This window comes from Taurulus bubalis (genome assembly GCF_910589615.1).
Source record: "Taurulus bubalis genome assembly, chromosome: 13".
In the NCBI taxonomy this organism is placed as follows: Eukaryota; Metazoa; Chordata; class Actinopteri; order Perciformes; family Cottidae; genus Taurulus; species Taurulus bubalis.
Window position 1 is genome coordinate 8,821,182 of NC_136601.1, and position 15,962 is coordinate 8,837,143.

The 15,962-nt window shown below is 41.4% G+C and overlaps 1 protein-coding gene across 4 annotated transcripts in view; it reads left to right on the forward strand.

Annotated features, from left to right (window-relative positions):
• Positions 1-15,962, forward strand: part of enox2 (ecto-NOX disulfide-thiol exchanger 2) — a 109,452-nt gene that overhangs the window by 17,678 nt on the left and 75,812 nt on the right. For 2 of the 4 annotated variants that reach the window (XM_079228655.1, XM_079228654.1), the window contains exon 1: positions 11,299-11,404. The gene's annotated coding sequence lies outside the window, so the exon portion shown is untranslated. Of the gene's footprint in view, positions 1-11,257; positions 11,405-15,962 lie in introns of those variants that run through there. The other 2 variants (XM_079228656.1, XM_079228653.1) reach the window with 2 other exon arrangements.

Consider the following 15,962-nt stretch of genomic DNA (forward strand, 5'->3'; position numbering starts at 1 on the left):
GTTTGTAAAGTTTACGCCCTGCCCTTTTGTTCCTCCTGTATTGCTATGCGTACAATGACTCGACTAAAAAGAAGAAGAGTGCAGTTGTTTGATTGACGACTTCTGGCCTTCTTGACCGATGACTAGAATCGTCAACTTTTAGGAGACTGCCTTGCCAATAATGAGAAGTTATATTTGTATGTTATGGATGTCATTCCAAGCCTACTAATATTTCATCCAGCTCTCCAATTATTCTCCACTACAGCTGGCTGGTCCAATAACAACAACAACAACAACAACAACAATCACCCATAATGTAGACACCGCGTCCATTTAAATGACTGCAGATCTGCCAACGCTCTAATTTTTTAAACATTCCGACGCGGATGGTCTGTAAATCTTCCCCAACGACACGTGTCAGCCCTCTCTGTGTGCTGTTGTCATTTGACTTGGCATTCAGCATTTGATGCATCACTATTCCTCCTACAGTGGCATACTTTGCTTTTGAAGCGTGCACCAGGGGTCACGATAATGTGATGATTCACTTTACCCTTTGTCACGCCGTTTCTCTTTAAATGAGTCGGAGCTTAGCTTTAGCATGCATCAGTGGAAACCCAGGGCATTTGAATATATCAAATAAATCATTGTGCTCCTAAGTGGGTTTACTTGACTTGAGTGCAACCTGTTGTGACCCCCGAATGCTCCCAGCCTCCCCGAAGTAAAACAAAGATGCTGCTTTGTGCTCTCGTGCCCCTCTTTGGCTATTTGCTTTATTTATGCCGGAGATTTCAGTGTGGCAGCTTTTGGAATATATTCTTCCTGACTTGTTCCCTGGTCATTACAGAATGAAGTTTATCTTGCCTCACTAACTAATTCCTTCTGGCAAAAAAAAAAAAAAACCCTGCTCTGCCACAAATGCATCTCCTTCCATTTTCCTGTGACAAAACAACAAGGGACAAGACAGACGCACAATGAGTGCTGACATTTTCTGCCACGGGGTCCATTAGCACTCTCATGTGTGACTAACCATTGTTTATTTGCACTCGCAGCTCCAAATGTTAGCATGTCTGTACTTCAGTGAAGGCAAATGGGGATACAAAATGACCACAAATAGAAAATCCTCATCTAGACTGTGAAATGTGGTCACTTTGGTGTTTTGTCAAAAAAAAGAAAATCTGAATTTGATCCTGTGTTGCCAGATGCAGTGACAGAAACCTTTATTTCATTCTAGGTTAAATATGAAAGAGATATTCCACAGATTATACGCTTGAAGATCATCAGTATTCATTATTTGACTTGAGTTTAATAGTTTGGCAGAAAGACGTCTTTACAAAAGTCTTTGAAACGCCATTCCCCCAGACGGGGATGGTCAAAGAAAAGAGACATGTGCTGCATGATATTGCAATATGATCTGCAATATGAAAATTAATGCAGTTTTCACCAGATGACAAAGTACCTGTTCTTTGAGGCTGGATCTGTGAAGAACTTTGTGCTTGAGTAAACAGACTGTGGAGAAGTAGGAGTTGTATCTACGGAAAGCAAAACGATGCTTTCACACTCGTATGCAAATCAGCGGGTTATATCACTGCAGCATATGCGTCCCGGTTAACAGTGTAGATCGTGATCAACGTCAGACTTCACAGCGAGGACTTCGGCTTCCTGGACCAGAATTCAGAGCTCTTACTCGCCGAGAATGACAAGTAGCCATCTGGTAATTCTTCTCTTCAGACCTGTGCGGGAGCTCCACACCGAAATAGCATCAAAGGCAAAGAGTTGTGTTTTGAAACTGGACTGTTGCATCTAGAGCGCTGAGATCTCACTTGTATTGTCACTCAGGGGGTCTGATACTCACTCTCATTTCAGAGAGGAAGCGTCGTGCAGGAGACAAACAATACAAACGGCGAAGGATCACTTTTTACAAGTATTAATTGACACACGAGGGAATAAGGCTTCTTATCTGGTCTCCTTGAAACGCACAGCCTCTGGGATGTGCTGAAGTATACTGACAAGGTGAGGGCTTTCTTTTCAAAACCGGCGTTGCAAAGAAGTCTGTAAAGGGGAAATTGATTTTTTGGAAAGGCTACGAATTTAATTTGCATAATTACTAATGTGGCTGAAATGTGACACTGGCTGCAGGACTCCGTCTCCCATATTGTTTTCAATGTACTATCCTTTTCTTTTTAACAATGGCTTGTTATTATTCTTCCATTTAACAAATTAAAGACGGCAAACGTAATGCTCCTGGAGAATGTAATTACTAAAATACAGACTAATTACCTCAGCCTAATAGAAATGTATGTGCACCCGCACGATGACCTCAGGTGATGATTAACTTTAATCAATATTGAAAGTGAGAAAACCTTAAAGAACACCCGTTAATGTATATGGCAGTGCAGTGACTCAACCCCCAAAGGCATGAGTAACGTATGTCGAGATAATTACTGAATATACTTATCTTGTCTGAAAACAGATGGCTGTTCTGGTTTGACTTTTTCTATTATTTTTGGGAGTTTTCTTCGAACTTTGTTATACACAAAGGACAAAATTAAGGACGTAAATACTTAATCCAAGAAGTAAAATTGCATTCAAGAGTAAACACTGACCCGTTTGTGTTTTGTATCCCTTATTAATATGTTATTTTGTCCTTTATCCTCGAGTTTCAATATTAATATTATTGGTTATGTCCTGCAGCGGCTCAAAAAGCTGCATGTGGAAACAAAGCGGGACTCTTGAAGACGAGTGCAGGATCTTGCTGCTTTTAAAAGCCTGTGTCAGTGGTGGCAGCTGCTCATCATAAATCTCGTCTGTACCAATCCGTTCCCTCACGAGGATAACGTATAGGTGGTCTGAAGCAAACTATAGAGCAGTTGTGATTTCAGAACAGGCTGCAAATAAGACCAAAACAACAACGTAGAAGGCAGCTAAGCATGGAAGTGAAGAGAAAGGCATAATTAGAAGAAGCGTTGAAGACAGATGGGAGAGAGCGAGAGGCGGCGTCAAATGAAGCGGATGTTTTTGGATTTGCAGATGGTGACAAAAGATGGTCATATACGTTTTGAAGTCCTAAAAGAACAGTCAGTCCCCGCTTCCACCTAATCCCATTTTAATTAGGAGGGATGATTTGCACCTTTTTTAAGGCGCGCCCTCGTTGGCTTTAAATAGTGTCCTGACACAGGACCGAGCGCTTCGGTAAGCATCGGCTCAGCTGCTTATTGTAAATCAGCAGCTGGTCATCCAAAGAGGGTGCGAGTGACATCAAAGAGACACAACTTTTCACTGCAGCGGTGTGAGCCGCTGTGTTCGAGCCTCACGTACGAAAGTTTTAAAGTGAATCCCCGATTGACTCGGCAAAGAGTGGACAAAGTCGGTTGTCGATGTCCGAAGTGTGTTGCTTTAGAGATGGCCATTCACAGACACACACACACCGCTCTCTCAGCCTGCTGTTGTTGATGAGCATTGGAGCCGGTGAGCCTCTCATTAGCCATTCCTCTGGAGCACAAAAGCACATCGACATAGGCTGGATGTCTAACAGACTGCAAATAGCTTTACCAACTATTTAAGTTGAGAGGAGCGTTCCCAGAGTCATTAGCATCGGAGCGTCCGTGCCAAATCGCAACGCATGCCATCCTGTAATAATGATACAGTGACGGGCCAAGGTGTCCTTTGTGCCGCAGCCTAATTGTTGATCTGTTGATCTGACCATACACTGCATGCATTGAAGCATCATGTCTTTCCAAGGAGAGGCCAGATGGGAAGAGCTTAGAGTTTCTGGAGCCATTCTCCTGGGAGGACCCTGCATTCTCACTTTATTGCTTCCTGCCACGAGCGCCTCCTAGACTTATTAGTCCGGCGTTAAGCATTGCTCTATGAAGACGTTGCGATGCACATGCACATGTAAGCTAACATGACCTTATCAACCGCAGTGTTGTCACACCCGTTCACTCAATACATTGCAGAAAGGGCACAGGCCCTCAACAGTAGAAAGCGGATTAGTCTGTAAATGAAAGAATCTTAGTGAGTTTAATGGAATAGAGATGAGTGGATGGGAGATTTAAATAAATTAACCTTCAGTGAATTCCCAGAGGCTTGGAGGAATGGCAGAGGGGGTCTGAGGAGGATTTTTATTTTCTTTTTTCTTGTCACTGATGATATGAATAGTCATGAAATGATTAGCTAGTTAACCTGAGCTCATGTTTTGAAGCACAGTAGAAGTGAACTCTGAATATATTGTCAAACTCAAATGTTCCTGGGAGCGGAAAACCAAAATCTGGTTTCCCTCCCATCACATTCATAATAACCCTTTGCATTTTTGTATTGTCTGTGTATCACAGTGCGTTCCAGCTCGTATGCCTATGTATTGGTAAAGTTTATATCGCATGCAGAGTAGGGGCAAATTTGTAAATGCACAATGAGATGTTCCAACTCTAGCATTGTTTCAAAATGTCATCACAACATCGGGGAATAGATTAACCTTTACCAAGCTCCTAACTGTAAAACCATAATTCTTTCTATGTAGTCATCTGGATATTAACCCTGATTGGTGCCTCTGACATTTACTTAAAGATGCAAAATGCTTAATATTCTGGATATTCTCACTTCTGTATTTATTAGGATGTGATAACTCAGTGTAATAGCAGATAAATTGGCACAAACTCATTTGTCTCTTGTAGGAGGCAAAATTGTACTAAACTGTACTGTTTGTATTGTGTGGGTTAGCGCTGCCTCCTTTACTTAAGCCATGCCCCTTTGCACATTTTCTTGAAGACACGTGGGAGGAGTGTGGATGCATGAATGGCCGTATTCAACTGTCTACATAGATGCTAAAATCAACACAATGTAAATGCCAAGTTATTAAAAGAATGTAATCTTAGTGTACAAAGTTTGAGCAACAAAAACAACATAAAAGCTCTGCATGAGGAAACGTGAGCAATTTGTGTTTTAATTAGTCATTCTACGTTTCTAAATGTTTAATTTTATTTTGCACTATTTGACGTCGGCTGAATAAACACCCACAATCAGCCAGTGTTTGCAGATCAGGAGATGAGCTTCAGTGTTTGTATAGCTGCCCACCATATCGTGGATAAATTGTCTACTTTGTGTAAGTGTCTGTGATGTCCCCTCCCGCTGTCGCGTTGACAACAGAGCTGACCGTTAACCCAAAAGAGCTCTTCAGTCTCTCGGCTTTTATCGGATCTCCATGGTAATTATCAAAGCTGACAACTGCATCGTGTACCACCTCCCAAGGGCAGAGGTCACCACGGGTAGCTGTGTCCCCTTGACCAAGATATTCGCTTTAATCGGTCAGGGTTTCACGATATATATTGCTGGCAAATATATTGTCTGATAAGAAACTTGGAACTAAGAGTAGGAATGTCAGCCTCTCAGCCGCTCCCGTCTGTCTCCTTTCCTCGGCTCTCTGTGTCGCTGCCTGTTTGCAGACAGCGGAGCAGAAATGCAGCTCAAACCCAAGGGTCAGAAAACAGGATGCTCTCAATCATTAATTTTAGTTCCTTAAAATGAGCAAAGCCTCTGGGAGGGTGCAGCTGTCCAGAAAATGGCGTCGTGTCCACCACTGGTATGAGCTGCCTGTTGTTTTAACTGCCCTTTATCTTTGCTATAAATACACAGGAAGTGAAAAGCTTGGCTAATAGCCTCGTGAGGATACCACAACTGCCTGGCATGCTTTGCCGTCCATCGCTAAGCCACATCGGTCAGACACCTTGTTTATACATCTGCTCGGGGCATTCATAGCTTAAGTCCGCTCCCTTATTTAGGAGCTCATGCTCATAGTCCATGTCCCGTTGTCCTGATGGCCACTCCAGGCTATGAATAGAGCAATATCTCATCGTATCGTGGTGACGGATCTTTAGCGAGACTTAATGGAGGTCTTGTGACTTTCATCAGTAACCTTTCAGGTGACTTAACGGCTAATTTGGGATCCTGTTTGTAGACTTGCCAGCTGCCTCCCAGCCGAACCCAGAGGTATTGCCTGTGACTGTCACTTCCCTGCGACCCAGAGCTGTCTGCCTCGCAGCGATCGTGATGCAGCATGATTTGAATGGTATCAAAATGCGACTCGTGAGCTGCATGTCTAATGTAATGGTGATGGACAATACGACCGCGCTCAATTCCTTTTTAAAAAATGGGTTGATGCCCTTTCCACTCCAACCACATGTCGGCCACATGGTCGGCATTCTGACTGAAATGTTAACAACGTGGCCTCCATTTTGATGGACTGTCATTGGCGCTTAATTGTTGATTGATTTAAAAAAAAAACTAAATAGTCAGTAATGTCATCATCCTTTCAAATATGAGGATTAGCTGTTTTCCTGTTTTATTTGAATTGAAACTTGAATATCTTTTGGACTCTTGGTCGGACAAAACAAGCAAGTTGAAGACGTCCCTTTGGAGTTTAAATAATTGGGATGGCCATCAGTTGAACTGCACTATGTGTCCTAACAATATGGGCAGAAAGAGTGCTTCGCCAATTATAGATGATTTCAAAAAGAACATTGCACTTGATAATATCCTCACGAAGAAGGATGCACAGTGGTTCCATTCAGATGAAATTCATTTTCTTTTCCCAGTAGATTTCCTGCCTACATTTACTCTATTGATCAGTTATCTGTAATCAGTGAATCCTTGGCTTCATGTTTGTAATAGGACAATGTCTCTGATAATTCCTGCTCCCAGTTCTTTCAGCTGAGCTAATCTGAGTGAATCATGAAAACATGTTTTCCTTTTCATAACATTAATCCAGTCATGTAGATCCAACTGTGAGCTCATGACCTCGTAAATGAAGTAGTGCAATTAAATATATGCTTAAATTGCTCCACTTACAATATTAAACTACTTATTTTGTCTGCTGATTTAAGACACAGCCCTGTGATTATTTCTCCTTGGTTTTTTAAACAGATATTTTTAAAGACAGAGGGGAACAGACATAGCTAGAGAACATTCTGGAGTACTTTAAACAAGACCCAGTGAGGTTTTTGCTGTTTAGCATTAAAACATTGATCCTGCAGATTTTGTCCTGATGGGGAATGTATCAAACCACTTTGCCTGTTTTTGTAGTTACAAATCAGTGGAGCTGTTAGGCAGTTTGTTGTGGTTTACTAATGAATTGAAATAGTCGGAGAAGGAAATTTACCTCCAGAGGTTGGAGATATGTTAATGTTGTGTTGCCACCATCTGGTCCTTTGCCTTGTTCAGATGAATGAACGTGCAGCATTCTACATGGCCTCCATGCAGTATTGTGTCTGTTTCTCAGTGCTATCTTAGATTAATAGTCCACTACTTAGACCGACCACACACACACACACACACACACACACACACACACACACACACACTTAAGCACTTACCTGCAATGTTGTGCTGAGGCACATTTCCTAATGCTCTGCATTATTCATACTGTATTGCTGGGGTTATTAGCTGATAGGAGTTGGATTAAGGACTACCCGAGAATTATACAAACGTGCCACCAGGAGTCATTGCAGCAAAGTGCAGCGACAGTTAATGATGTGATCTGTCCAGAAAGATCACAGGGTTGATCCCCACAGATGCCAGTGTGCTTTGAAATCCTTATTAGAAAGGAAATGATGAAGTCAGTCTTTCTATAATTGCTCTCGAACCTTATATACATATTTCATGACTCTGTGTCGCAGGAGACTTGAGTATACCTCCCAGACCGGTAATGGGTGTGTCTTCTCCAGGCTTATATATGTGGCATGTCCATTGCATCACCATGTGATTTGTATAAAACTCTTTTTGTTAGATTACTCGAAATGGAAAGTAGTTTTTTTTCAGCCACTTCCACTGCAAAATAATCTTTTTAAACTGCAACTTAAATTTAATTTAATATCGATAATCTGCTGTTTTGGAAGTCTTAAAAAAACACAATTTCCAAAATGTGTTTGAAGTCTTCAAATTATTGAATTAGTCCAAAACTCTAAGGCATTCACTATACGAAGGTAAAGCGGCACATATATACGTTTAAGTAATTTCTCTTTTAATGCGAAAAGGCAAAACATTAATTAACAATTCAAGAACTTAAACAATTCAAACTTATTCCAGTGTTTGCTTTTTTTTTATCTTCTGTCGATTAACCAGACAATTAATCAACCAATAGTTTCAGCTGTCCAATATTCACAAATAACGATAAAAGTTCCAATCTATGACATCAGATAATTTGTCACGCCTTGACTATTATTATATTATGAGGACGTTGTATTCGGCACGCAGCTCTCCACCGTCTCCTTGGTGTAGATGCACAATTTGGTTTCACATCCAAGGTCGTTAAATGTTTTTTTAATGAACCACGGAGTTTCATTGCATATTCTAATGGTCCTGTCTTTTCCTGGCCCACTATACCATTAATGGTGCATGTTGTTAATGCATCCTTGATGGGAGATCAGGTCACTTTCATTTTTTGTATCTCATCCTGATGCCACAGAGCATAACTTAATTTCCTTCATTCACTTCTGTCCAAAGCCTCCACCTGACTCCACCCAGCCTCCTGGTATATGAACCCCCTCCCCCGGGGAGTGCTATCCACTGACATCACTCTTCCCTCTGTCCAGATGTTGGAACTTAAACACATCATCCATCATCTTACAGACAAAGGAGTAGCCCAGCAGAAAGGGTCGGTGACCCGGCACAGGCGTTCTTAATGTACACGCTCACACAGAAAGAGACTCGGGTTCTTGAGGCCATGCCGACCCAACCTTTCTTTTTAAATCAACATGTGTCTCTTTTGTGGGTCGTAACTTTTCAATAACTGGTTCTGAACACCGGCAACTGTTCCAAGATAACATAAAATGACGACGTACGGCCGAAAGCTGTTTCATTGAGGCTGAATCTCTAAAAAGCTTTTCTTCAATTCTGCCTCTGAGCTTTTCTGTAGTAACGCTATCACTCGAAAGCGAGATAAGGTACAGAAACGCGCACAAAATGTACTGGATGCACTCAGTCAGCAGCTCTGCATCGGTTTTACATCACACATTTGAGCACAACACAGTTCCTCTTTCCTGATTCATCCACTGTACCAGTCAACTTTCTTTGATACCACATTTGGAGGTCCCTTCCTCTTGATAAGTCCTTTTAGGAGACAGGGTTGTAAAATCTTTGGACAAACCCGACTGGCACTACAAGCAAAAGTATCTTCTCTCCTTGATCCCGATGCGGAATGACCCAGTCGCTGCTTTAGCTGTGTGGAGTTTTCCTGTCAGCTGCTCAGCACTGTTTCACTCTTTTCATGGTTTCTCTTGGCCTTTTTTTTCACAGCAGCTATTATGCCATCAACTGAAAGGCTGTCTCTTGTAAACTGTATATTGGTGACAGAGTTAACATTGGCAGAGTAATGGATTCATTTCACTCTCGACACTATTGACGTTCATCGTTAAAGAAGTTTGACAGATGGATGCCGAGTAGAGATCGTGTGTGTGTGTGTGTGTGTGTGTGTGTGTGTGTGGTCAGAAGATCTATTTAGACTTATGGCAGCGAATACACAGTCCTTCCTGCCTACATACAACAGAAGAGTGAGTTTGTACCAACATCAGTATTTTTTTATATTTTCATACAATTCTTTCACAAATTAGACTGAAATATTGGAGAAATGTAATCAATTCTGCTTTTGTTCTCTGCTTTTTCAAAGCCATGAAAATGCACCAAAACACACCTTAATTGCAGTATTCTCCAAAGCGTAATGTAAGAGTCTTCACATCGCAAAGGAGATTTTATAAAACAAAGACCACAATTAAAGTCCTTTTTATAATTATGTTCACACTCAGAGCCCTGTCTGGATTTGATAACCACTGATAAGGGTCCTCTTGACCGCTGATGGAGCCACATTAATGTGGGGCTTCTGGTCTAAATCAAATCTGCGCACAAAGTGTCATGAATTTTTCATGACTGTAGACCGAGTCTCCCCAGGACCCTGCTCTGAATCCTAAACAAATACACAACTCTTAAGGAGTGGAAACCAGCTGATACATCAAGTTAAGTTGTTTATCATTTATTAGGACTCGGGAGCAAACTCAACATTGTTTCTGTTTTCATTACTTATGGATGTAAGTGCTCTTTTTGTCGGGTATTCATGATATGACTGATGATTCTGTTGTGAGCAAAATCAAAATGCTAAAGGAAAGCATTCCTTCCTCCACTGAACTGACTGATAGATTGGCCTCATTATGCAGCACATCTGAGCTTTTACATTGAACTACATTTACATCCTGTTCAAAATTAGAATGAGATGCTGTTTTTGTGGAAGTGCTGATGTATCTGTATTAGATTCGTTCCTCGGATATACATGTCTTAGTCACTCATATTGATTCTTACATAATATGTATATTATTATTGCTGTTTAGTGCCCTTTTTAAAGTTTACTTTGACTAAGTGTGTGTGTGTGTGTGTGTGTGTGTGTGTGTGTGTGTGTGTGTGTGTGTGTGTGTGTGTGTGTGTGTGTGTGTGTGTGCGCGCGCGCACGCACACAATATTAATTCAGGGTTCAGCCAACTCGTGCTCCACTGCCTCGTCTGTGTCTGGGGGTCAAAATAAATCCTATCTGAGAATTAGACAAGACTTTAACTTGTGTAAAGGCTGCGACAAATGATTGTTTTCTGTATGTATTAATATCACGCTTATTCAATGAATTTGGGCTTTAAAACATCAAATAGTGACGAATGGTCACTATTTTATGATGTTTTTTTTCTCACTAACAGTCCAAAACTGAAGGATTTTGAGAAGCTGGAACAATCACTTTTTCTGAATTTTCACTTCAATAATTATTTAAATGATTACTCGATTATCATAGTGGTCTTTATCTTTGTCTCAAGTTTCTGCCAATTGTGTAATCAATTAATCAACTAATTGTTTATTATTTTCCAGCGATCTGTAAGGAATTATGAGAAAACAATCTCATCACATTATTTTCAGCAAATTTTAAGTTTTATAGAATTTTTAAATGAGAATTGGAGTAAAAGAATTCTAAAAGAATCCTGTTTCCTTCCATTGAATGTGGTTGTATTGATCCCTGATGGTCCCTTATGGTTATATCAGTGTAGCTGTCATAGGCGCCATTGACTTAAAGGTGTTTTTTATGAGGTCTTCACTGATGCGCGTCTGAATGAACCCCACCGGGTTTGGACATGAAAAGCACGGCAGCGCTGGAAACCTCATGGCGCTTCCTCTTTTCCGTGTTTCCCCTGTTTCCCCTTTTTTGTTTAGCAGCCATCTCTTCATTTACTGTAATGTGGCTCTCTGCGTTCGTGTCTTCCAGGACTCAACTCGCTGCCCTTTGATCCAACCGGCAACAACGACCCCCTCCTGTTCAGCGGTTCCAGCGGGCCACTGGTGACGGAGTGTCCTCCTCTGGACAGCACAGTCGAGAATAGCAAGAAGAGGAAGAGGGCCAGCCTGCCTCCAGGTATGGGCAACAACTAGCTCACAACCAAGCAACGCTCTGTCACTGCTGCAGGATTACTCTGTGGTGTCACATCCTCATCGTTTTTCGCCCTCAGCCATGTCGAATTTTAAATGCAAGTGCCCGTAACGCTCAACCGAGAATGCCTCCCTTCATTCAGAAAAGCTTTGATACAACAGCTAGATCTTCTTCTTTTTTTTACCTTGAGATTCCTCTTCCCCCTTCCTCCACCAACATCAAATAGCTGCAATGGGAATTGTTGCATAATCCTATCATTTGGTGGCGGTACGGAGGGGAAAAAAAAGTGGCTTAGCTCAGTCTTTGTTGTTTTCGATTAGCTAGCCATGTCCGGAGGCTCTGGTTGTTTGGCCTTTTTTGGAGGTCAGGCAGCTGCGGCAGAAAACTACTCCGCTGAGATTGTGTGCCTGACTGTCTGTTACCGTGCCAACACCACTGGCCAATCAAAGCTGCAAACATGCCTCCAGCTTTCTCATACACACACACACACACACACACACACACACACACACACACACACACACACACACACACACACCTGTCACACAAACGGATGCGCTGAGAGAAATGTGTTTGTGCTCATGTGCGTTACAAAGTGTGCTATAATGAAACCATAATTTGAGTTGGCGGCTCGCAATGCATCAAATTTAAAGAAGGACTTTCTAATTAAAGAAGTCCTGAGTAATTAATTGCTTTGTAAGTAATTGAAAGAAGAGGGCCCTTAAGACAGAGAGGTGGTGTTGCGTGTTCTCTGCTTTCTTGGCAATGCTAATTGGACTGGATTACCACTCCACATTAACATGGCCCTCATCAACAATTCATCTCTCCTTCACATCTTCACTTGGCCGAGTTCATGTCTTGATCATTTCAGTTCAGTTCAGCGACCATGTCATACTATGATTGGATAATGTGTCACGGAAGATTGTCAAACAAATAACCAATGTGTCCAAGGGATCCATTTATTCACACGCTATGTGTGACTTTAAGATCTTCTGTAAATGAAACAGTTTTACGCTGTCAATGAAGATGACGTCAAATTTTAGAAAAAATATATTCTCCCTTCGGTTAATGTTTCAAAACGGCAGCGTTTAAAGTTTTCGGCCCGCTGATGAAAACCCATGGGAATTCATAAAAGATCCAGACCACATATTAATTCTGCTTCTCAGAACCCTGCAGAACCCTGTGTGTAGATACATTGTGGGAACTGGTGGTCTGGGTCAGATTCTAATTTAAATATGCGCATGTTCTACAGCCTCATTATCATCACTGCTATGCAAAATCACACGGTCTAGTACAAATATGCAGGCCATTCTCTGATAATATTTGATGTGCTTATCCACTGTCATGCTCGCACAACATTCAAAGCGTTGCACTGTATAAACGTGTGCACTGATAAAAGCCCATCAGAAAGCCTTAAGATAAAAGCGTCCCCTATCTCGGTCATTCTACGTTATTTTATTTTTTTGTGGTCACGAGGTGAACTCGTTGCTTCTAATATTAAATAATGCAGGAAGTTGAAATGACTTCTTCTGGAATGCAATGCTGCTATTTAGATTGCCTACATATTTTAAAAATGCAGCTGTGATGTCGTATCAAAACCTTTTTACCTTCATCCTGCTTGCTCTCCAACCACCTGCTCGCATTGTCCAGCAACAACACATCAGTCCAGTCTACAACTGGTTGTCTTGACCTGCTTCCATATTAGTGTTCAAAGAACTGAGCGCAGTGGATGAACATAAGAAGTATCTAACTTGGTACGTCCTCTTTGTGCTGTCACCGGTGTGTCAGTATGTTAACATGTGCACAGGTTACTCAGATAAAAAAAAAGCTTCTTAAGGAAGTCAGACAACATGTTTTTCATGCACTTATGTACTGTTAACTGGTACATACTGTATAGTGTCCTGATTTGGAAACGGTCCTTTTTTCTCTCAAGTTTCAGGAGTACAATTCACGGCTTCCTGTGGTTTGAGTGTTCCTTTGCTGTGACAGAATTCAACAATAATATATTCCTTTATTAGCCCTGCAGTGGGGAAATTGCAGGATTACAGCAGCAGACGGGTAAAGTGCACAATAAAAAACAGTAATAAAAACAGTAAAGAATCCAGAATAGCAGTATTATTTTTATATATATATATATATATATATATATATATACACACACACACACACACACACACACACACACACACACACACACACACACACACACACACACACACACACACACACACACACACATACATACATACAGACAGAATAAAATGTATTTATATTGCACCAGTTGAAGTGATTTAAAGTGTTGTTCATAAGGGATGAGAGCTTAGCCATCATCCTCCTGTCTCCCACCACCTCCACCGCATTCAGTGGACACCCCAGCTCACTCCTGGCCTTCTTTACCAATAGTTAAATGTTCAGCGGTGGAAACCAAATTGTTTGTAGTTCCAGGGGCTGCTCTGTGTCTGTTTCAGTTTGAGTCAGAGGTTATGTTTCAATATGACTCGTTTCGTCCTGCTGCTCAGCTGACGATACATTTCCTGTCTCAGGTCATTGTCATGCAAATGCAGAAAGCGGATCAAAACACTGGTAACGCACAATGAATGGCCTAGGAATACGCTTTCTCCATGAGAACTATCGCTGGAGAAGCCTTGACTCCTCCCGTACCCCATTAATGGGAAAACAGGTTTATAGTTTACTTGTTGAACGGGTTGCTGTAGAAAGTGGACTGCAGGCCTGTGACTGAAGAGCATGTAAACACGTTGTTATTGCCGCTCGATCACTTGAATCCAGTGAATCCGCTGAATGATGAAGGTCGTGAACAGCTAGAGATGAAATGGCGGCCTGTCCGCGGTGTCGGTCAGCTCTTGTGATAGATCGCAGACTCATTAGCAGGCATGTTGATGGAGTCTTGTTAAAAGGACCCTAATGGACAGATTTCTCTCATTACGATTGGCGTTACACTTGATAATCCATCATGGATGTCTGCAAACATCAATAGCAACACAAACACATGTCTTAAACATTACACAGCTGCATTCTATGTCAATAATTGGCGAAGAAGATAACAAGCAACACAGCAGTTTGATGTGGCCAATGAGGAATCCAAGTGATTATTTTCTAATGATCTTCCAACCTCCTCACCAAGACCAAACGACAAGCAGCCCGATTGTAGGAGCGGTCGGTAAAATAACGCGCATTTTCGTAGTGTCACTTCAAATCCTTTTATTGTATAACAGAAAAATAAATAAACTCTTTAAACGCTTTGTATCTAAATGCGTTTCAAAAGGTCGATATCTTAATGGGTTCTCAAAGCGTTCTCATAATGCGGTCTTCATGCGTTTTAAAAATAGGTTCCCCTTCCGCTCTCTAAACAAAAACACACCTGGCTGCACTCGGGTGACGTCTATATATAACGTTGACGCCCCCTGACATCATTGCGTCATCAAAACATAACAACTCAAACAGACAGGTAAAACACAAATCATATAATGGCTTATACACCGATAGAAGAATCAAGTCCTATAAAGTTACAGGAAACGTTTGAAGTCCACTCGCTACCCTCCGACTCGGTGTGACTACCTCGATGTTTTTGAATTTTGTTGAGTATGAAACGGCTCTGGAGAAACTCATTTCATTGGTTGGACATTTTAGTTTGTTGTGACGCTTTTACTAAGACAAAGGCGAAAAGTGTTGTGCTTCTCTATGTTGGAACCAGACCTAAGAAATGCAGTAAAAATGAGTCGCTGAATAGTTTTTATCTTACTTTCTGTATCTAACGCTGCTATTTTTATTTAGTTGATGCACTTGGCCACCGTCTTTGCTCTTTTATCTTTTTTAGTTTTCGGCGTTCATGTGCACGTGTCTTTTCACAATTCATAATAAGTGGTGCCTTGAGGCAGCAGGCACACTGCAAGGATTTTCCCTCCTCGTTTTTTTTTGTTTTTTTTATCTGTTTAACAACACAGCCAGAGATGGCTATTTCGCCTCAAGTCCTGCTGTGTTTAAGCTGCAGGTGGTGAAGAGAATGGGATATTGAAATGCTGCTCATTTTTTAATGGAGCAGGATTTCCCCTCTTACAATGAATATGAATGTCAGTTTAATAGCAGCCGCACAAGCTGGATTTCATTAGCTCACGCCTGGTATGTTAATGTAATACTAATAATAATCTTAATTTGCAAAGCAGTTCAAAATAAAGTTCAGGGCAATTTGCGAGGCGAATTAGAGACGCAACAGAACTAAAATGCATCAAATAGAGAATACAAAATGTCAAAATAGAAATAAATTCAGGATTTTTCTTCAGGTCTAATACATTTGTTGATTGCATTTTGCTCCTTACAGCATTTGCAAAGTCTTTAAAGTTCTTAATCCAGCATTGTTTGCTCTATAGAAGTGTCTGTTGGCAGCGGGTCGATTGCCTGGCCTCCGGAGGTGCTGCTTGCAGAGTTGTTAAGAACCGCTTATCACTCGTTGACCTCGAGGGAAGTGAAGACAATTTTGCTTGTAACGTAGTATTATATTGCTGTCCACTTTAGCTGCTGGATGCTG